This window comes from Lycium barbarum, chromosome 7 (assembly GCF_019175385.1).
Source record: "Lycium barbarum isolate Lr01 chromosome 7, ASM1917538v2, whole genome shotgun sequence".
NCBI classification, from domain to species: domain Eukaryota; kingdom Viridiplantae; phylum Streptophyta; class Magnoliopsida; order Solanales; family Solanaceae; genus Lycium; species Lycium barbarum.
The window spans coordinates 106460600-106483352 of NC_083343.1; the positions used below are offsets into that span (position 1 = coordinate 106460600).

Consider the following 22753-nt stretch of genomic DNA (forward strand, 5'->3'; position numbering starts at 1 on the left):
ACTCGGAGTGCCTTGGACAATGAAAAATGAAATAAAACTACTCATTAATCTAATTTTCCTTGATTTAATTAATTAATCAAATAATTATCCAAAAAGGGTTTTCTTGCCCCCTTTGATTAATTTTAATAAAAATATTCTTTAAATATAATCAATTTTGGCAATAGAATTAAAATTACCCTAGAGATTTCTTTATCAATTTAAAAGGGTGAAATATTATCCCAAATAATTTCATAAAAATTACCTAGACCCTTTAGGGTGCACAACTGATTTTATTTATTGTCCAAGGACTTCGAGCTCTTAAAATAAATTGCGGGAGGTCAAAAATTAGGTGTCAACAGAAGGGTCACCTAAGGGTACAACAGTAGTGGACACAACAATTTCAGTGTACACTGTTTAGTATCCTCTGAAGCATGGACTCTATCATATTTTTATCAGAAACTATTTTATCTTCACCTATCTTCCCCGTTTTGGCATCATCGAAAAGAGATTACTAACAGCATAAGCAGAGAATATCAGAAGCAACAAGACATAGATTAAGGAGAAACAATATTTAGATATCAGAGATATCTGCCACTGATAGGGCCATAGGAGTCAATACAGGCATAAACATATATAATAAAGTCCCCAAAAATATTGTCAGTATTACAGTCCAAAAAAGAAAAGACAGTAAGATTAGGAATAGAATGAGAGCAAGAATAGGGTGATCAAGAACTTGGTTTAGCGAAGAGAGAGTCAATGGGTGGCCGGTTTGTTGGAGTTGAGAGCTGCAATTAGCATGTCCACTCTAGCATCTGTTGTGTGATGTGCAGCTAATAGTTTTTCATGGAGCTCCTCAACCTTTCTCTTTAGTCTGGCATTGTCTCCTCTTAGATCAGCATTCTCGGCATTCAACACTGTACTAGGACCATGTCCTTCTATTTTTAGATTTGCATTTTCAGTCTTTACCAGAGCATTTTAAACCTTCAGCATCTCTATATCTACTAGAGCTTTGTCGTTTGCCTCAATCAATCGCAAAATAGTGAAAGTACATCCTGTTGACACCTAATTTTCACCTCATAAAACGCGTATTCTAATTTTCAAATTTCCCGAGTCCAAGACGGAGTAAGGATGACTTTTAAAAATTTAAAATCCCGAGAAAATTGAAAAAATTGATGTTTAATTATTATTCTGTGAAAATTGACAATTACAAGAAATTACGAGTTATTTATTCTCAAAATGTAAGTTAAAAAGAAAATGTGTATCCCGCTCTGTCTAAATTCGAGAAATTCAACAATTGAAACGACGTACGAATTACGGTTCATTTTTACTGCATTTTTCACCCCTTTTAAAAATTACCCGGAAATATATTAGGCTCGTTTTGAAACTAATTTTCTAAATTTGTTGAGTTTTAAAATTTTAATTAACCTAAAATAAATATTTTATTTAGTTATATATATGTTTATATCACTTAGTTATTATTTGATTTATATTAAGAGGGGGGTTTGAATTTAATTTTTAAAACTTAGGGGGGGGGGGGGAGAGAACCTATTCAAATAAAAGGGGGGGGGGGGGGGTTTAACTAAATAAACATGCCCCATCGTTTTATTTGGTTTTCCACCCAACTCCTATTCTCTCTTTGAGGAGAAATGGCTACTTGCGTTTAGGGTTTCATCGCGATTCTAATTCGGTCACTTCCATGGCCATTTTTGGTGCGATTTCATGGGGGGTTTTTGTCCCCATCGTTCTCTCTACGGATTATCAGGTTTAATTAAATATAATTCGTTATTTTTAACCTAAACTCAATTATGACTCGGGTTGTTGCTCGGGTCCTTGTGGGTTTTTGGTTGCCATGGGCGAGGTTTAAAACCTTTAGCCATCTTGTGCACCAAAGACCCCAAAAGCAAGGACCTAGGGTAAAAACCCGTTTGAATTTGGGTACAATTTTGGGGTTTCTATCCATTTTTAGTACTGTGTTACCGTCAATTTGTTATTTGTTTGTCTTATATAATGACTAGGCTTACTATTCAGTTATTCCCCTAAAATTTATGGATTTTGAATTAGGGTGTAGTACGAATTGGCTGGATTTTTTGTTTGTTTGTATGATGTGTACAATATTTGAGTGGATAATAGTACTAACTGTACAATTTTGCAACAAAAATCCCTTATCCTATATCCTAAATTTCAAAATCTTTGAATATGAGGGGAAATTCTATTTTGAGGGATCTTGCCTACCATTTTTACCCCTAGCTCACTGAATTTGCCTATAAACAGCAAGTTTTTGTTCATTATAGCCAAGATTTTTTGGATACCCTAAAAATCAAAAAAAATAAAAAATACTAAGCCTATGATCCTATATACTACAATACACAATAAAGAATACTAAGAGACACTATTCTATAACCTATACTACTTGAAATACAAAATTATTTTTTCTCTGAAAATTTGAAGAAAGGCATTAAGGATTTAGTTGGTGTTGAAGCTTGGATTTCAATCCCTCTTTTGATCAGTGTTGAAGCTTGGATTTCAATCCCTCTTTTGATCTTTAGGTTGCCCCAAATAAAGGTAAATACTATCCTGACCCTCTCTTCCTATTTTAGTTTTGATTATGCTGTGTTTAGACTTTTTTACTATTTAATTTGAAATGGCATGAATGCTTGGTCCAATGTTTAGTATTGTTTTCTGTGTTTGCTCTAAAATTTGGAGGTTACTCCAATGGTATATTTCGGTTTTCTAGACTCTATTTTAAGTTGTCTTATGTATTGAAATCTGTTTATTGAAAATTGGACTATATTTGGTATTTTGTTCTGTGTTGTTAACTGTTAGAGGGTTTATTTATGTTATAAGGATAGTGTTAGGCATTTTGGGGGGTTGTTTGTCACAGCCCAACGCGGGTCGTGCGGGCACCTACCATATTACTAACCTAATAGGCGAACCCTTGCCAATGAACCCAACCCTTAAAAAAAACATACGACCACCATCTTTAAAATTTACAAATTTTAAGTAGAAACTTCTTACATACTCTTTTCAATGCAATAAAATCCGAAATAAATCCCCGGGATCTAGTCTAGACGGGTACAAGAGCTCCTAAAATACAAGAAGACAAATAAATGACACCACCTCCGCCGGGAGTGAGATAGGCGAAGCTGTAGGGGAATATCCGATAAATCCACGCGGTGAAACTTCCGCTAAGACCTGCAACACATCTACACCCAGAAATGACGTAGCAAGAGTAGTATCAGTACAATACACGTACTGGTAAGCATCATAGGTCGACTAAGATTAGTTCACGCAATACAAAATAAAGTCAATAAGATAAGCAGGTATGTCAATGAACCTCAGGGTTTTAAATAAGGATTATTACCACCTCGCCCCCCTTACTGTTTTCACTCTCGAAGTTCATTCCTTTTATACCCAAATATAAGGTATTCTACTAAATCATAACCATTCCCTACCTTCATCCAACCTAGTAACTCTCGCTCTCCCACTCACCGTATGTTATGCTTTTACCCTTGTTGTTAAAAGAGTTCGCCTACTCACATTACTACTATAATACAATGTATCTAGGAAAATAAATCACTATCTGACAACCAACACTACACTTACCTTGTGTAACCCCTCTCCACCAGACTCTCAACAACACACATGAAATAAATGAGCAATGTTAACGACAGTAGTACACGCATGTATAACATAAAATCATGAGATGTAGTGCAATGAAAATGCAATTTAGGGCCCACACACACTGTACATTCACGCTATCTGATGCCTTTGCTCGGTAGCCATGACCTGCAGGGGGCCCATGGTGTCCATGTACCACTCGTTCTGGAATACTCCTCGGACCCGAGCACAAACCTCCGCCCTGGAACGAACCTCGGTCGCAGATTCCAAATCATATACATATCTGTAATTCATGTACTCAACTCCACGGCCACAAGGCCGGATAACACAATGCCCATACTCAGCCTTGCCTGTTACCTGTATCTCTACATAAACCATGCAGTGCAATGCACAAAACTACAAGACAAATAAATCAAAATTCCAACCCTTGATGGGCGTAATGGTAACCCAATTCAATATAATTCTTTTAATTCGGCCTCTTACTTTCAAGGAAACACCTTGTGAACGTTCCACAAAATAGGACATACAGACGGATTCACCCCCTTCAAGGGTTGCATAAAAGTAAACACGAGGTATCTCCCTAGTGACCACATCACTTCCTATTAAACTAAATCATTATTATTATATCCCTAATTATACCATATTTTGATCACATTAAACAGGTCCGTCCACCCAAACTCCGTGTTCGAAGACCTAAGCATGCATTCTCCCGTCAACTCTAAATGTATATACGATTCGCTAATCAAAGTCTAACTAAAGCAAACCATAACCTACCTCTTTGACGAACAGATATTTGATTCTCTAAGAATTTCTTGTCTGCTTAGCCTTTATCTGATTCCATGAACGATAATGTTTGTAGGGAAGGGTGGAAAAGAAATTAGAAGGGTTTTCTTTTTCTTGAGGTCCATGGTTTTTCTTTCATGTGGAACCCTAGGAGCAGCCCTTGAGAGTCTGTTGTTGAAAAGGGAGAGAAAAATACAGTAAGTACAGAAATTCAAGCTACTGTTCCGCATGGACTGTTGCGGCGGTCGCTAAGCCGCTATAGCGGTACCGCTACAATGGTCCACTGACCGCTATAGCGGTCCGCTTTATTTTCTGGCGCGAAATTTTCAAATCCTTCCGAAATTGATTTTTTCCACTCTTAACTCTTAAAACACATCATGGAGCTTATTATTTACAATCCTTGACCTAGATTGGGCATGGTTTTGCGAACAATTAAATAACGACCGGACAGATCGTTACATTGTTAATGGACATTAGTGTTTAAAAAGGGTTTGAAATAAGGAGAAAGGTTTGTTTTAGCTCATAGGTTACTTTTATACTGATAAATTTGAGAATGGCTTTATCTTCCACCTTGCTTGTTTTGACTATTTTAGATTATGAAGATTTTAGTCCTTGAGGCTACTTTAGTTCATTTGAGTTTATTAATTTTGAATGCCATGATTTTAAGCAAGGTATATATTGTTGAGGGTATGCCTCATAGTTGGTTGCCAATGACTTTGTCTAAAAACTATTTCGAGAACTTAAAAGTGAAACTGGGTCCTTGTATCGATTGTTGATAACTGGAATCTAGGCTAATGAGGTCTTGAAATTAAAAACTGAGATGTGTTGCTTGTTTTTTTTTTTTACATAAAATTTGACCAAGAGATTACTTGAATCTCTGTAGACCTATTTCATTTGTGTTTGAGCTTGTTTCTATCTTTAAAGACTGAATTATGTTCAAAAGATTGCAAGAGATAGCTTTTCAAAAGACCTGCCAATCTGTAGACCTTTAAAACTTGAACCTCTGATTTTTCTACCTGTAACTGAATAACTATTAAGGTTACAAAAGGGATTTTTGAGTTCTTGTGTCTGCCTTGCTCACCTACATATATTTCATCCCTTTTGGTCTTGTATGCATACAAATCACCTGTTTTGGGAACTGTTAGAGGAACAAATAAAAAAGGGAAGAAGAACTTACTCTCTTGTTTAAGAAAGTGAAAATTGGAAAGCTGAGACTATGATTGTGTTTGTAACTCTTCTGTGACTTGTCTTTTTTTTTTTTTTTGATTGCCTAGGCTATTGTGTAATGTGATCTGTAAGCTCACTCTGATTAGGTAGCTTTGAAATACCCTTTGGTTACCTGATCATATAGAGGTTAAAGTTAAAGAAGGCCAAGATTTAACCTTAAAAGGAAGTTTGAAATTAAGTGTAGTAAATATTCAAGTCCCTCTGTCTTTCTTTTCCTATGTCTAATCCTGCAACTTGCATATCTGGTTCCTTGAACATTATTTGCCTATATTGCTTATAAAGATATCAATGTGTGACCTAGGAGAAGTAACATGAACCTTTCCTGACAATTTTGTGGATACTGAGCCATCTATTCTTTGTGCATTTGTCTTTAGTTGTATGCTTGGCATAGACAACCATGTGTTCATTACTTGCATTGTTGGACCATACCAATTTTCTGAGGGTAGTTTATAACCAGATTATCTTTTAAGAGTTTAATTTAAACTTGCAAGACTTGTAACACTGAATGTAGTGCTAAACTGAAATCATGCTTAGGTGATCTCGTTTGTACCTAACTTGCTTGTAAAATTAGCACTTGACCTTATTGGTTTGTTTGAAATTAAGTCTTGTCTAGTGAATCACCTCCTGCACCTAGGAAAATTCCATGAACTTTTTTCTTTGTGTCTCAGTTTTTGGAATTCTTGAAATCTGTCACCCCTCCCACCTGAAGTTCCTTTCCACTTCTGATTTGCTTATGACTTACAGACTGTTTGTCTTGTCTCATATTGGCTATTTGTTTATTCATGTTGGTTTGCGGCTTGTGACTGACATTTTACATTTGGAATTGTTTAAAGACTAGTTGGTCCTCTCTACTCAATATGATCACTTAAATAAACTAGGTGTGGGAATCTAAATCAAGACTAAAGCTATTGCTTGCTTCTTTTTGTGACTCACCTCTCTTTTGTCTTTTGCTTGTGAAATCTAAGATTGCTTCATATGTGTCCCCCTCCCCTATTGGCCTTAAAAACTGAACCATACTAGGACTTGAAAGTTGGTTTAAGACCAAACTCTTCCTTCAGAATTCTGCCTAAGTATCGGAGTTTGTGATAATTGCTATGGTTTGAATCCACATTTCAGCTCATATCATTACTTTAGACTGAGTTTGATCCAAATTTACTTGTTTGAAGTCACTAGGAACCTATTTTAAAGGCTGAGGGACTGAAAATGATAAATGAGTAGACTAAAATAAAAACACTTGTAACTTGAAAGAAACTTGGTAAGGATGATGTAAGTTTAAAAAAGTATGAAGATGCTTTTCCTGTTTGTTGATTAGCTTGGTTGTTCCTTGATCCTACCTTTTTGACAAACTGATCTGAGAATGTAACTGAGTTGAAAGCCATTATTTTGTAAACTTGCAAATGTTTTTTCTATGGAACTGCTTATATACTAAAATGGCCTTTGATATTGATTAAGACCTTTGGGATCAAATGTTGGAGCTTAAACTAGAATTCAAGGACTTAGGGAGCATTAGGGACCTGTGCTTTGAATCTGATTGGTATCTAGATTTATTGAAACTAAAACTGACATAGAAATGACTTTCAATATTAAGAACTGCCCCCCGCCCTCCCCCCCCCCCCCCCCCCCCCGCCCCCCTGACCCCTGGTGAGTAGTGAATGGGTTCAAAAAGGTATTCTAACACTGGGTTTTGGTTTTTTGATTGGCCTAAAACTGAAACCTTGACTAGATCATTCATTACCCTGTCTATATTAACTGTTGATCTCCTAAAAAGAACTAGAAATTAAAATCTTGAATATGATGATTATGGCATCTGCCTTGTCTCGTATCATTCATATGTCTGTACTGCTTCCCCTGGTTGTGACATTTGTTGTTGTTGCTTGCTTAGCCATCTTGAAGTTGTCATGCTCCTTTGTCCATGCCATCGCTGTCTTCTGAGTTATGACATTTGATATGCTTTGCATTGTCTGCCCTGGCATTACTTAAAACTACTTAATTTTCTTCTTTTGTTGTCTGTTAAATGATTTTGTGACACCCTTGTTCTGTGTTTTTGCCTAGTTTTAGAATTGGTTTGTTTTGCCTTATTTAGTAGTTAAAACATGAAGTTGAAAATTGTAGGATTACTGGGTAGATTTAAAAGGGTTGGAGTGATTTAAGTAAGTTGTTTGAGGGTTAATATCAGTCGAATATATATTTGTATATTGAGGTATATAAATGGTATGCCCTTTCATGAGTTTTACTCTCTATTTCTGTGAGTATACCAGTGGTATATCATGTATACCATGACCTGACACTTAGAAAAAATTGAAAGAAACGGGCCTTGGGCCTGCTGCTGATGTTCAGGGCCTGTTGCTTTTAGGCCCTTCTTATTTGAGATAGCTACTGTTTGTGATTCATTGTATATTGGGCTAGGCCCATGAAATGTTGTAAATTCATTTTTTGGCTATGTAATAGTTGTAGGCTTTAATTTTATTGTTCAAGTTTAATTTGTGGATATATTCTAATATTGTGTATATTTGTTTGTGTCCTTGTCCACCCAAACCCGTTGGTGGGCCCCAACAAGGCCCACAAACGTATCTAGATCGAGTCAACCCAATTTGGAGCAAAATGGAGCATACGTTGGACTTAAGACGAACCTGATTGCATAAATATTTCTCTTTGGGCTTGGTCGGCCCAAATTCCCTATCTACCTTTAATTATGTAGTTTAAAATTATTATTTGTGCAATTATCATGCCTATTGGAACCCTTAATAGATTGTCATATTCTTAAAGTCGCTAAAAACGAATTGGTTACAAATTAAGACTAGTTTTTGAGGCATTAAAATACAAACTTGAGGCTGATTTGGACAAAAGGACTAGAACTGCCAATTTGCGTGAAATTAAGGACTAATCTGAATATCTGATAACTTATGGACTTATGATATATGGGCTGGTTTAAACCATTATTCAAATTTGTGGGACTAGTTATAATTGATGGACTTAAGTTAAAAGATAAAACTTGGCTCAAACTCATAAAAAGATAAATAAAAAATGGACTATATATATATATGTAAAATACTATATAGACTATAATAATATACCTAACCTATTTTCTTAAAACTATTTTCCTATACTTTAACCGTTTTTCAAAAACTATTTTTGGGTGGACTTACGTAGAGTCCTACTTAGGCTAAGAGCCTTCGGGTATTAGCCTAAGTGTTCTAGTCTGATACCCTAAGACGCCCAATTTTGGGCAAAATTCTACCACTTTTGATTCTTGAAAAGAGGTATTTTTGCATGAAACACTAATTTTTATTTTCAGAAGTATGAAATACAAACTATTTTTATCACAACCAGTTTAATATCAATTTAGACACACTATTAGAACCCGTAGGTAAACCGCCATTGAGCAGATCCTTAATACCGGGGTGCCTAACACCTTCCCTGGGGGATCATCAGAACCCTTACCTCGACTTTGTGTAGATTAGACTTCTTTTAAAATAATCATAAAATAATTGTTTTAAATGAACCCTTTTCGACTCGGTTTATCCTAATTTCCTAAAAATTAGGGGGCGATTCTAAAAATAAGTCCATTTGGAGTACCATTATGTAGAAGTATATTTTTGCCGTTTTCCCAGTACGATTGACAACCGTACTTCCCCGGGACACTTTCCTTTTTAAATGAGGCAAGTGCAAACACGAATCGAAAAAAATAGAACTTTTACACATCCCGCTTCTTTTTTCTTAGGTATGATTTCACATTCTTCTAACGTACCCAGAGAAAACATCTGTTTCTTGATTCCTTTGGTGGCATTTCCCAGAGTAACCTTGAAGTGTTTAAACATTTTTGTCAGTAAGAATCCATTGAGGAGTCCATGTACACCGTCTTTAGTATTAACCACCTTCACCATGTGTTCGATCATAAGAGAAGGCAGACTGACTCTGTTTCCAACATCCAAAATTTCCATGAGGACCAGGTCCTTCTTAGAAGCGATGCATATTTTCTCTTTTCGGGGTAACCGTACTTTTTTGACGAGTTCAAAAAGAAGCTGATAGGTAGGTTTCATATGTTTTTTGTATAGGGTATCAGTGGCTATCTCTTCACCAAACCTGACTATCAGACTTTTGAATTCGTCAGAGGCCTTGTCCTCCCCAAGCTTTTTCACACCTTCAGCGGGTACTCCCAAGATCTCACCAAGCTGAGTCTCATCCAAAGTAAAATCAACCTTTCCAACTTTGCACACTAGAATGTTGTCATTGGTGTATTACAGGTTCACAAAAAATCAGCAATCTCTTCCTTATATGCTAGAGAATGGCCTTCAAGAAGATTATCCCATCCTTGAACTCTCAGAATTTCCAATAGCTCAACCATTCCTTGGTGCCCTTCCACCTCTGAATCAAGCACTCTGTCTAGTAATACGCTCTGTCCCCTTAGATTTTCTAATCTTAGCAATTATTTCTCCCTTTTTGAACTTCTCTGTTTGGAAGAACAAAGTTCCTTATCCCTGCATGACTTTGTTCTTTTTGAGGTTCCAACGTCTTCCTTTTCATGTGCTTTTCTTTTCTTAATGGTCTTTTGTACCTTTTCCCTTTCAACACCGTCTTTATCTTCTACATCAATTTCCACTCTTGCCTTTTCTATGTCAGCAGCAGGTTTTTTCTTACCCTTAGAATTTCATTTTATCAGAGAGAGATTTCCTCCTCTTCCTTTTCTTGAATTTCATCCACATTTGCCACAGTGTAATGACCCGTTTGGTCGTTATAGCCCTTTCGGTATTTTCGCCCTTTCTCGAGCAGTGATTAGCTTATTTTGACCCGAGGGAACTGTTGGCACACTTCCGGAGGCGTCTAGACCGGGATTCGGGCAACTTTTGTGAAATATGGGCTTAAAGTGAAAACGAGTTGACCCAAACTTGACTCGGTCAAGGAGCGATCCGTTAGGAATTCCGAGACCATGGGCGCGTTCGTAGCGTGTTTTTATGTGTGTATGTGTATGGTATGTGAGCAGATGGCCTCAGGAACTAATCGAAAAATCATATCAAATGGTGAAACTTGGGAAAAATTACTGGTGTCTGGTGTCTGTTGTCCACTGTAGCGGCACCGCTGCAGCGGCATTGTAGCGGTGTGGTTGCCGCTACAGCGGTAAGAGGAGTACTGGCCTCAACCGCTGTAGCGGTCTGCCCAGCCGCTGGGGCGGTACTGCTAGGGTGGTTTCTCGACCGCTGGGCGACGAGCAGTGTTATAAGTTTAAAACCCGAAAACTCTAGTCATTATTTTTATTTCGACTTGAGAGGTTTGTGGAGGCGAATTAGAGGGTTTTCAAGTGATTCCTTCCCTAAGATAACATTCCTACTTTATTATGTTTCATTAACCTCTCTTAATCCTCTAGCATAATCTAGAACCTATAGAATCTAATGGGTCTTCAAATGGGTTCTTGAGGTAAGTTCTACATCATTTTTGGTTCCTAGAATCTACCTAAATAGTAAGATTAATGTTGAATATGCTTGAATATGTTGGGAACAAACTAGCTAGATTCCTATTTTCCATAAAAAGGCTTAAGATCAAAAGAAGTGTTTTTATGGGTTTCATGTGAAGAAGGGTTAAAAACGAAATTGATTCTTAGATGATGTTTAATGACGAAATTATTGTTGTTCATGGTAGATAATGTCATATCTATGATTGTTAATCATTAATCTTCGATTCTAGAGTTTATTTTCATGAATTAAAGTTAGGGTTCTTAGACCCAAATTTGGGGGTTTTCATAATAATGATGATTTCGAGAATTAATTGAGTATTCCTATGATTAAAGTAATGGGTTTTGTCCTTTTGGTATTGAATTTGGTATTTTGGTCATAAAATTCACGTTTTGCCCTTGCGGAGTGTTTTTCCTAAATTAAGGGTTGGAATTTGACTCGAATAGAAAGTAGTCAATATGGGTATCATTGTTCATAGTTTCTTACATAGAATTCATATGTGATATAGTTTGATTATTTGGAGACGCTTCGAAAGACAAGGCAACGTGTGGGTTCGTGGCACCTGTTCGGCCATGAGGTAGGTTATGACTTCCCTTCAGTAGACTCCGGTTAGTTTCCTATATTTTTGTATTAGAAGGAACGGCGAATGCATGTGTAGGAAATCAGAGATTTTGGGATGGAATCCTAGGATGGTATTGTTGTGTGACTTGTTTGTTCGGGCTTATGGCCTGTAGATTCATTAGGTTGTTTGATGTGTTTTTTCTTGAATATCGATGGATTTATGTGACTTGGGAGTAGCAGACGAAATTTATTTTTGTGCCTAATGATGAAAATATATATATATATATATATATATATATATATATATATATAAGTGATTACTTATGTTATGCCATTAATAGTGAATCTAGTGGATAAATGGGACAAAATGTACCAACGATTGTGATTGAGTCCTAAATGAGTTGTGACGAAGGATTTTGAGTTTAGGGTGAGATTCTTATTCTAAGCTAATAGGCTGATTTAAGGAAGTGGTAATAATGTATATCGATTGATTGACCTATTGTGTGTTGGGACTAGCCACCATGTTGTGTTGTGTTTGACTATTCTATTGTGTTGGCTTGATGCCATGAGTTGTTGATAGAGATTAGATCCTGTTATCCGTCTTAGTTTGGATATATTATTGGCATACCCACTGTGGTATTTGTGGTTCGGATATATTATTGGCATACCCACTGTTGATATTGTGATGTAGATACATTATTGGCATACCCACTGTTGGTATTGTGATGTAGATACATTGTTGGCGTACCCCATTGTTGGTACCTGTGATATTGAGCTTGAGGTTAATACACGCATAGCATGCATTCTCATTCATTCATAATGTGTGGTTGATACCCGGTGATGATCCAGTATCGTTGATTGAATGAAACAAATATTTGATAAACTCTTTTACTTGAGTGATTATGAGAAGGCTGATGTCCGATGATCAATTCCGGAATCGTTGATTGTGTGAAACTGATATTCGATAAAACTCTTTTACTTGAGTAATTGTGAGATGACAGATGTCCGATGATCCATTCCGGCATCGTTGTTTCATGGCCGATTCCGATGATATTTTCAAAATCTTTATTAGTGCATGGACTCTGCGGGTCCCCCAGAGTGGTGCCGGTGAGAACCCCCCGTGGGCAAAGATCCGAGGTTCCGTCTGTCTGTTGGGCAAAGATCCGGGACGGGTGGAACTTAGACTTCGAGAATCATGCTGGGTTGTACTACCGAGACGTCGTTATTTCCGTCCGGAGTATATGTGTACACCTCATTTGCATGGCATTGCATTGCATTCATACACTGTTGCATTGCATTGCATTCATACACTATTGCAGTGCATTGCATAGAATTAATACACTATTGCATCACATTGCATTATGATTGATTTTGAGATATTGGTGTTGTACTTGTGGTGTTGGATTCGGACTTGATATATTCAGACTTGGCACATTTGGGATTAGATGTTTTACTTAGGCAATGACGTGTACTTGGATCTGAATTTATTTATTGAACTTGTTGAAGTATCCCATAGACCGTTCGTAAGATTAGTTATATGGTTGGTCTCTATGTGATGTAGGGTAACGGGTGTCTCGATAATGAGTTGACTATTAGACTGAAACGAACGATTTAATGATATGTGTGTTTCGAGATTATTGTGAGATTGACTGGTGATTATTAGAGTGAAATTAATGCTTAAGGGTATTGATGTACAGTGTGTGGTAGATAAACGTCTGACTTGACTGGGTTGTTATCATGTTTATCTGTGAATTCTTTTATTGATATGTGTTACTAACCATTGTCGGCCTATGATACTTACTCAGTACTCGTGGATTGTACTGATATTGCACTTGCTACACCCTTTTTGGGGTGTAGGTTGTTTCAGATGGTTGATTGTGATACGAAGCGGGAATGCTCCCATTTTATTCCGGGATGGAGGTTAAGTCTCAGAATATAGTGGAAATCGGAATTCATTTAGTCACTATTGTACTAGTCTAGACCAGGTCATGGGAAAATGAATTGCGTCTGTAATCGTGTATTTGTTGTAATCATATGAATACTTGAGTTTATTAAATATATATTATGATGTTCTGTTGTTATTTCTAAATATCTATTGGTTTAAATGAATCATCTTTATTTAATTGATGTGTATTCAATGAGAGGGTTTGCCTACCGAGGTGGAAAAGGCAGGTGCCCGCGTGATCCTGAAATGGGTCGTGACACAAAACTTCTTTGTCCCTTAGTTGACTCAACTCAGCAGTTTTTTACCAGTTTCTTTTTCTTCTTTGTACTCTGCTTACTCTTGGACTGTGAGGCAAGTCCTCCAGTCTTTGGTCTGGAAGGGGATGGACTTTCGATATGCTAAGAAGAAGTCTTCTTCTGTTTAGTAGATTTACTCTTTCCCAACTTTCCTTTCTTGAATGTTTTTGCGGTACCATGTCCCTTAGCAGATACTTTATCAGAACCAGATCCCTTTACTGATGACTTCTTCTAAGGAATGACAATAGTAGATAGAGGCGTAGCATCCAAGATCTCCTCATTGGAACCAGGTACCTTCCCATGTACTTGAGAATTCACTTCTTTATCATTTCTTTGCTTTTCTTGCAGGTCTGCAGACACACACTCCTCTCCTACATTGACACATCTACTTACAGCATTTGTTATGTTGCCAACAAGATTTGCACTACCCAAGGATTTGTTCAAGTTTCCACCTTCTACCAAGACTTCAGGTGTAACCTCATCTCGAGTTTCCATATTTTTAATGCTTTCATCAACATTATCAGCAATTTGGGATACACCCAGTGTCCCCTTACACTTAGTGTTTTCTGATTAATGTACTCATCTACATTTACTTTTGAGTCTAAGAGATTTGGATTACCTGAGTTTATTGCTGCTTCATTCGATTTTTCTAAAACTCTCTCACCTTCTTTGGTTGAATCTTAGCTAGTTATCTCCACTCCATCATCCTTTTCAACTACTTCCTTAGTAAGCCCGAAGAGTTTGGAGGTAGTGACAGCATTGGCACTGATGTCGGAAATGGGTTTGTCAGACTGAGAAGGGTTTGTGGATTCAAGGGCACAATGTTGTGATTTTTTCTCCTTTTGAGTTTTAGAGGGACCAGGAACAGTTGATTTAGAAGTAGAGCATATTTGGTTTTGTTCATGGGAATTTTGGGTTTCTGACTCGAATACAGAGGACGAATGGTCAGTTAGAAAAGGGGCTTGAGAGGATGGATGTGTAGGGATGGCCTCAGTAGCATTTGAAGGGGTTGAATCTTGGTTAGCCATGGCAAGGTTTTGAGTATGAAGAGGTGATGTTGGAGGAATAGGAAAGGGTTTTGATCGAAAAAGAATTGTGAAGGGATGAGAGAGAAAGCATTTCGGTTTAAATATCAATGAGAAACCCCCTTTTGATTAGTCAAAAGAAGGTTATTAGATCAACGGGGGTCGGGCTTGGAGAATGTGAATTGATGAGATGAATTTTGAAAAGGCGAGAGAAAGGACTGACAAGGCATTCAACGACATTAATGAGGTATGTAGATGCTCGAAAAGACTATTAACCTGAGCTAGAGGGACCAGGTCCCTTGGCATTTGAGGTTGCTTAGGCAGAGAAGTCTATGAAATACAATGTCTCCAATGCTTGTATTGTCTTGATGTGGTCATGTAAGCACACCTATTATCTCAACATAGCCAATTATTGAGGAAATGTAAGTGATTTAGGACAATCTCAGTTCCAGTTGGTTTCTCTCAGGATGCCCTCTGCTTGATGCTTTAAGAAGGGTGTAAGCACTATGATTCTCCATCTTTCATGACTTTGGATGACTTGACCTTTTCTACACATCTTACCTTAGAAGAGACTGATCCATATTGTTGTGACTGTTGCTACTCATGTGCTCAATTTTCTATGGCTCGGAGCAACACTCCAAATGGTAGCAAATTCATTTCAGCTCCAAACAGGATAGATTTAAGCCATCTACATTGAAGTCATTTTCAGAGAAGGATGATAAGACCAGGTCCTTTACCTTTAAAGATATTTCTGAAACCTTTTAATTATCAACGAGAGAAACTCCATTTTGAACCTTGATAGACGTCAGAGGTCTCAGTACCCTTCATCCAAACCATTGAATACGTTTGAATTAATAAGCAAGAATCCTTTCTTTTTAATGACAAAGAGTTGTCACTTTCTTGGATTCAACTCCCTGAGTACCAGATCCCTTGAAGAAGTTGATTAACTGAGAAGTACCTACCCATCTCTGTACTAAGTGACAATGCTTTTGACGTTTTCATTTACAGCACCGAGAAGGATCAAGTATCCATTTGTGAAAGATCTTAGGATTAACTTCCCATCAGTTGACACTTTCCTCTCACTTGTAGCTAAATTCTTCAGTCTTGGTGCACGATTTCACAAAGGAGTATCTTGCAATTTTGTTCATATAAAAAATGTCATTTCCTTTATTCTTGACACTGACACACTTCGGTGTTTTAAGGCTTTGAGTGAGAGACTATCCATTTCTTCGATCTTATGCTCCGAGCAGTCAGCATTTCCACTGCCTTCTCTCACTCCAGCTTTTTATTTTGATCACTTGTTGACCCTAGGAACCAAAAGCAGTTTGGATCCCAAGTAATAATAGAATGGATAAACTTGATCTTTGTTTACCCATCCTTGCCATTTACCCGTCTTCTTCTAGGGACCGGGTCCTTTGCCTCTTGGTTTGTTTTCAAACACCTCCCTTCTACTCTGTTCAGCCCGAGCTCTTGCTTTGCCCCATGTCCTATAATAACCAGTGTGGTCAGAATGAAAGTAACTCCAGTTTTCATACCCAGATCTGCATTTGCCCTGAGAATTGTGTGGGATTTTGGCTGTTTCCGTACAAATGCTCTGTTTCACATCGTCACTAGCACGGACTCGAGTAGCTTCACCAAAAGGCCATGTCCAAAGATATGACATCTCAAGATCTGTCTTTTTCTGCTTTACTTTCTCCTGAAGTAGCTTATTCTTTGCAAGCTCAACAATGAGATTTGCCTTGGCCTTTTCAAGTTCTTTCTCAATCCTAAGGTGAATCTCACAGATCTCCTGTTTTAGACTAGGAGAGGGAGTTTTTAAGGCATTATCTCTGATCTCTCACTTAACTTGTTTCTTTGGATTTACTGTGGACGTAGTTCCGTTGTTTCTATTTTTCTTGAACATATCTGCCCAGCCAGGATATATACTAATCAAGAGATCTGCAAGAGATATCAACCTTTTCTAAGAGTAGCAGTCCAAATCCTTTGAGTGTCAACAAAAATTACCTTTTTGTCAGGAATTTGGTCTTCCCTTTTTACTTCTTCATTGCCATTTTTAGCAACAGATCTTGCCTTGAGTGTAAATGTAGATTTAAGTTCATTGTCAACACTCATCATAGATGTATCACCTTGTTCATTTTTAGACATGCTGACGAAGTCTTTTCTGGTCGACATGGCGTCCTTCACAAGGCGGTCAGCATCATTTCTTTTGTTGGCATTTTTTATAGAGACCTAATTCCATGCAGCTTTATCTTCATGGTGATTTTTATAAAGCTTCTGTATATGAAGAGAGCATTCCTCTGAGAGATGTTCAAGCTTTCCGCATTTGTGGCAACAATTATTTTCTTTACAATTCATGCTGGATCTTCCTTTCTTTGGGATCCCACTATTTCTTCAAGCCATATCTTGGAATCTTTGAGTGAAAAACTCCATGTCGATGTCGTCACTTCCTGAGTCATCTGTCTTTGACTCTCCTCTCTCAAGATCTTGAATAGGCTCGCTGTCCTTCATTTCTATAACCCCTCACACTCTTGCCCTCCACCACTTATAATATTCTCCATTGAATCTTGGTGGTCTTGTGTTAGATTCTTCCTTCTCTAGGTTTAAAGAACTAGTCATGAAGAAGATCCTTTCTAGATGTTAACCTTTTAGAAAGCACCCACTCTGATACCAATTGATAGAACCTATGGGTTCATAGTTTGCTAGTTCACAACCTGAAAGCTTGCCAAAACAGTCTAGGGGACCTGGACCCTAAACTGTTTTCACAGATAATGATGGAAAGTAAATAAGGCAAGATATTTACGTGAAAAACTCCTTGCTCAAGGGATTAAAAACCATGACCTACTCCAGTAGGATTTCCAATTTCACTAAACTGAGCAACTTCAGACTACAACCTACTGCAACCTAGGAATTAAACTCTTAATCCCTAACCCTCACAATACACCCATTGCAAGCGCCTTTACAATAACTCTATTGCAAAGCTCCAAGTCTTGACTACCTCTAGCTAACGACTCAACTAATACTTAGCTAACTCTAGCCAAGAAAACAAAGTTACAAAGATTGAAATCTGTCCTACTATGATGCTTCTTGACAAGCAGTGTAGGAATCCAAATTAAGAACATGGAACAAGACTCAACTATCCTAGAGACTTGGACATCTTCAGTGGCAGGAAAAACTCCCTCTGATTGTTGAGATCTTGTTCTTGTAGGCACCTTGAGAAAGGTAGCCGCCACACTTGAGAGAAATATAGCTTTTTAGATTTTGCAAGTGTTAGGTTAAATAATCCCAACATGTTGTATATATATGAGGTCAAGCAATGAGCATGTGAGGAACATGTGACCATGAAAGGGACGTTGCTTTAGTCCTTTGCTCTTTGCCCAATGATGCAGCTACTGTTCTGCAGTGGCTCTGCCCGATCAAAACAGTACGCTTTACTTTACAGTTGTCATGATCGTACAGTGCAGGGGACCTGATGAAGGACCTGGTCCTTGGTATGTTTGTCGTATCATCAAAACTATGAAATATCGCAACTCATCAGCTAGCCTTGAAGTAAAGTGATAACAAAATAAAATTCAAGTCTCCATTAATCCAACCGTGCATGGTTGTGAAATAAATGTGAGTTTTATAAAGAGAGACTACTGAACGAATTCCTTTCTTCCTAACATATACATGTTATCACGACTAGCCAAGACCTCTCATCAAACTAGGAGAGTATACATGGAATTAGCTGTATGGAGTGTCCAACGCAGTAAAAAGGTATAAGTAGATTGTAATTTGTGAACTTAAAAATAGGTGATAAATAAGCACACTAAAATTTACAGGTGATGAGTTAGTGAGCCATTGATATTAGTAATTGGACACTGTAAATATCAAGTTTAATATCTCATCCTAATTAGATTTACCTAAAAGAAAGTACAGAATTAGAATAACCATTTATCAACGGTGCAAAAAGAGTGATCAAAAGATCATACAGGATAAGCAAATGTATAAGGAAATTGCACAAAAGTAGATATAATCTCTCAAAAAAGAATATAGTCACTGGTTTATAGCAATGGGCTAATAGTTTAATTTGAGCTTGATGCAGGGGAAATGATTGTTGGGCCAACAGTGCAGGGGAAATGATTGTTGGGCCAACAGAAACACTTTCATGGATGAGATATCTACTGGACTAGACAGCTCAACGACATTTCAGATGGTGAAATGTTTACAACACATAGTACATCTCACAGATGCCACCATCTTGATATCCCTCCTTCAGCCGGCTCCTGAGACATTTGATCTCTTTGACGATATCATTCTCTTATCAGAAGGCCAGATTGTTTATCAGGGCCCTCGTGAACATGTCCTTGAGTTCTTTGAAAGCTGTGGTTTTAAATGTCCACAGAGAAAAGGTGTTGCTGACTTTTTGCAAGAGGTAATCATGGAATAGGAATATCAACATACATCTCTATGAAAGCCTAAGGGTGTGTTTGGTATATGAAAAAATATTTTCCACGGAAAATGTTTACTTGGAAAACAAGTGGGTTTCTCACTTATTTTCTAGTGTTTGGTAAGTAAGCAAAAGAATATAATTCCAAAAGCATTTACATATAATCCTGCAAAACTCTGTGGGGGTGGGATCGGGGGGAGCTACACTATACCAAGGGTGTTCAACCGAACACCCTTCGCCGGAAAATTATGTCGGGTTTATAGGTCAAATTTTGTAATATTTGCATATATACTACAAATTGAAAACCCTTGGAACATCCAAATAGCGTGGCTCAGTGGCAAAGGGTGTTCAATGTTGGTCTCATTTCGCGGGTTCATACTTATACTATTGGATTTCGTCAAATAGGATTCAAGTCAAAGGCAAATGTATAGGGTCATTTGCACGATTGCCTTCAAAGGCACTCGTCTTTAATTTTTGCCCCCTCAAATTGTTGGTCTTTAATTTTTGTCCTTCGCCTAATAACCCGAGGTTCTGGGTTCGAATCCCGGCTCAGTCATAAAAAAAAAAAATCGCAAGGCAGAGGTTTGCCTTAAGACAAACTTTTGCCTTAAGGCAGACTTTTTCCAAAGCTCTATCTTACGATTTTTTATCTTTTTTTTGCATTTTTGACAGAGCGGGGGTTCGAACCCGGAACCCATGAATTTTTAGGTGAAATACAAAAATTAAAGACCAACAATTTGAGGGACAAAAATTAAAGACTAGTGCCTTTGAAGGACATTCCGTGCAAAAAAAATGAACGTATACGGCCACTGCCGAGTCCATTCCATTTTTCACCCCTAACGTATGTCCTCTTTTGTGATTTGCTCCCTGTCCTATTTTCTTTTATGATTCGCACATGTTACATCCCGTATTTTTGGACTAGGAAATTGAATCATCCAACATGAGCAAATTTACCCGAGCCCGAAGGATTTGGTCATATTCAAGCATGCAAATTAAGAGCTCGGTGTATAAAAGGATGAAGTCCCGAAATGATTTAAGACGGTAAAGAGTGACAACGATGATTGGAAATAATATTTTATGTGTGGCAAATGAGGCCATGAACTAGTGACATATCACAGGAGTATAAACTGAGTATATGAGGTGTGCTAAAAATGATTATTATTTAAGTGAATTGAGATCAAAAAATTAATTACATGTGTAATTGATTAAATTTTGAACTAGTGAGAGATCAAGTAATTAAATTAGGGATGAGGGGTTAGTGCCATGTGGACACCACCTGGCAGCAACTTGTGACTAAGCCATTTTAGTACTTAGGAGGTGGCATCTTTAGGAGGTTATTAGTAATTCTTAAAGAGGGCCCACTGTCCACTAAGATGAACTAGAATATTTCACCATAAGTGAGATATGTCTTGAAAGGAATATGATGACCAGTAGTAAAAACATATATAGGAACGTGTATTTCCTTTGTGAGGAGGCGAAAATAATTACTTTTTCAATGTAAGATACAAAGAGCTATTATGAAGCATGTTCCTTGCCAGCAACATATGCAAATATATATTCACAACAACATATGGACTGAACCTATATACTGCCATGTTATTCAATTTTGTATCGGGTTTTACTCACCGCTTCAATCTAGTTGTTCCGTTTGGTCGTGTCATTGAACCCGGACTTTCTTCAAAGTGAATTAAGATGGAAGAAGAGTAGTTCTTGAAATAAGGTAAGAAATCCTTTCTCCTAGATATATTTGAGTTATTCGAGTCGTATCTACGTTGCTAGATGAAAGAAATATGAAAGTTATATCGGAAATCGAATAAATTGTTGTTGTTATCGTGTGGGCTATTTGGTGATTGTTATGAGTTACTTTGTGGGCTAGAATATCATGGGGATTGGTTGTAGTTGTAGCTGTTGTTGTTTTTGTTGCTGTTATACTATGTATATACGAAAATAAAGAAGTGTATACAAGCATTGGTATACGAATGTATATTGGGCTGTTTTGGAAGTGATTTGAGAATGGATTTAATTCTATTTGGATATGTATTTGTTGATATTGTTGTTGTTGGTATTGTGATTGATATTTTGGCTAAGTTGGAATCACGAGGATTATTAAGTTTTTAGGGAAGATGCTGCCCGAATATCGTTAGATTCCTAAGTAATTAAGGATTGGTTTGAAAGAGTATCCTAATTTGATTATTGGCATATTTGGTATTGTTTGTAGATTGGTGAAGCCCGCGACCTAAGTTATGGCTAGCTTGAGAAGTGACAAGGTATGTTAAAGCTATTCCCTTTTCTTCTTTTGGCATGATCTTTACGATACGAACGAACGACAAATATATAAACCCCAAAAGTGACTTCTACTCTTAGACACGTTAGGGGAATTATGACTTGACCGTAAATGCTACCTTGTTATATATTTTTCATGTCTATGATCCTGACAGCTTTACTTATTGAACATTACTGCTTCATAACGACACTTGATATCCTTATGTCCTTACATCTTATCAAAAGATTCCATAATGATTTTATGAGCCTCATATGCATTCATTTATATATATATATATATATATATTCATTATGTTACTGACACCGAGCCGCGCTATCGTCGGCCGGGTATGGCACATAGATGTGCAACCACTGATCAGTTGGCTATTCACACCGAGTCCTGATCCAGGCCGGGTACGTTATACACACCGAGTCCCACTAGGGCCGGGTACGTTATATAGATATGATGGTAATAAAAGCCTATGGATACTTATGCATTGATAAATGGTTTTATATGAAAACATGCATGATTCTTGCCTTCGGGGCTATTTACATTTCTAGTCATTGCCTTCGGGGCTACTTACATTGTTATTCTTTGCCTTCGGGGCTATTCATATTACAGGTTGCTTCTCGTACTTTCATTATGACGTATATCTCACTCTTTATGATTACTGCTGCCTTACATACTCAGTACATTGTTCATACTGACGTCCCTTTGCCTGGGGACGCTGTGTTTCATGCCACACAGCCCCATATTGCTTTGCAGGAAAGTTATACAGGAGTTTGACTATAGGATTTCCCAGGCTATCAGCTGGATTGGTAAACTCCATTTTGCTCGGAGTGATGCCGCGTCGAGGTATTTCCTTATGAGTTGAGTCATATGCATTATGGGTATGTCGGTGCCCTGTCCCAGCTTAGGTTTTGATATCATATCTTACGTTAGAGACTTTTGCAGACAGAGTCATGTATACAGTATGTCAGTCTTGTAATCGGCTATGTAAGCCGATTTGTCATTATGTATTACTTTACAGATTTCATATGATTACAGATTTTACTTGATTTAAGAAAGACGAAAAGAATGTTTTTGAAAGGCTTTCATTATGCATTTCATTTCATGATTTAAGAGTTTAGTGAGATTATGAGTATAACGAAAACCAGCGGGATCTCTCGGCTCTAAGTAAGGG

At 37.5% G+C, this 22753-nt stretch overlaps 1 pseudogene; it reads left to right on the top strand.

Annotated features, from left to right (window-relative positions):
• LOC132601703 (ABC transporter G family member 35-like) overlaps positions 1-22753 on the top strand; it is a 51208-nt pseudogene that overhangs the window by 16382 nt on the left and 12073 nt on the right.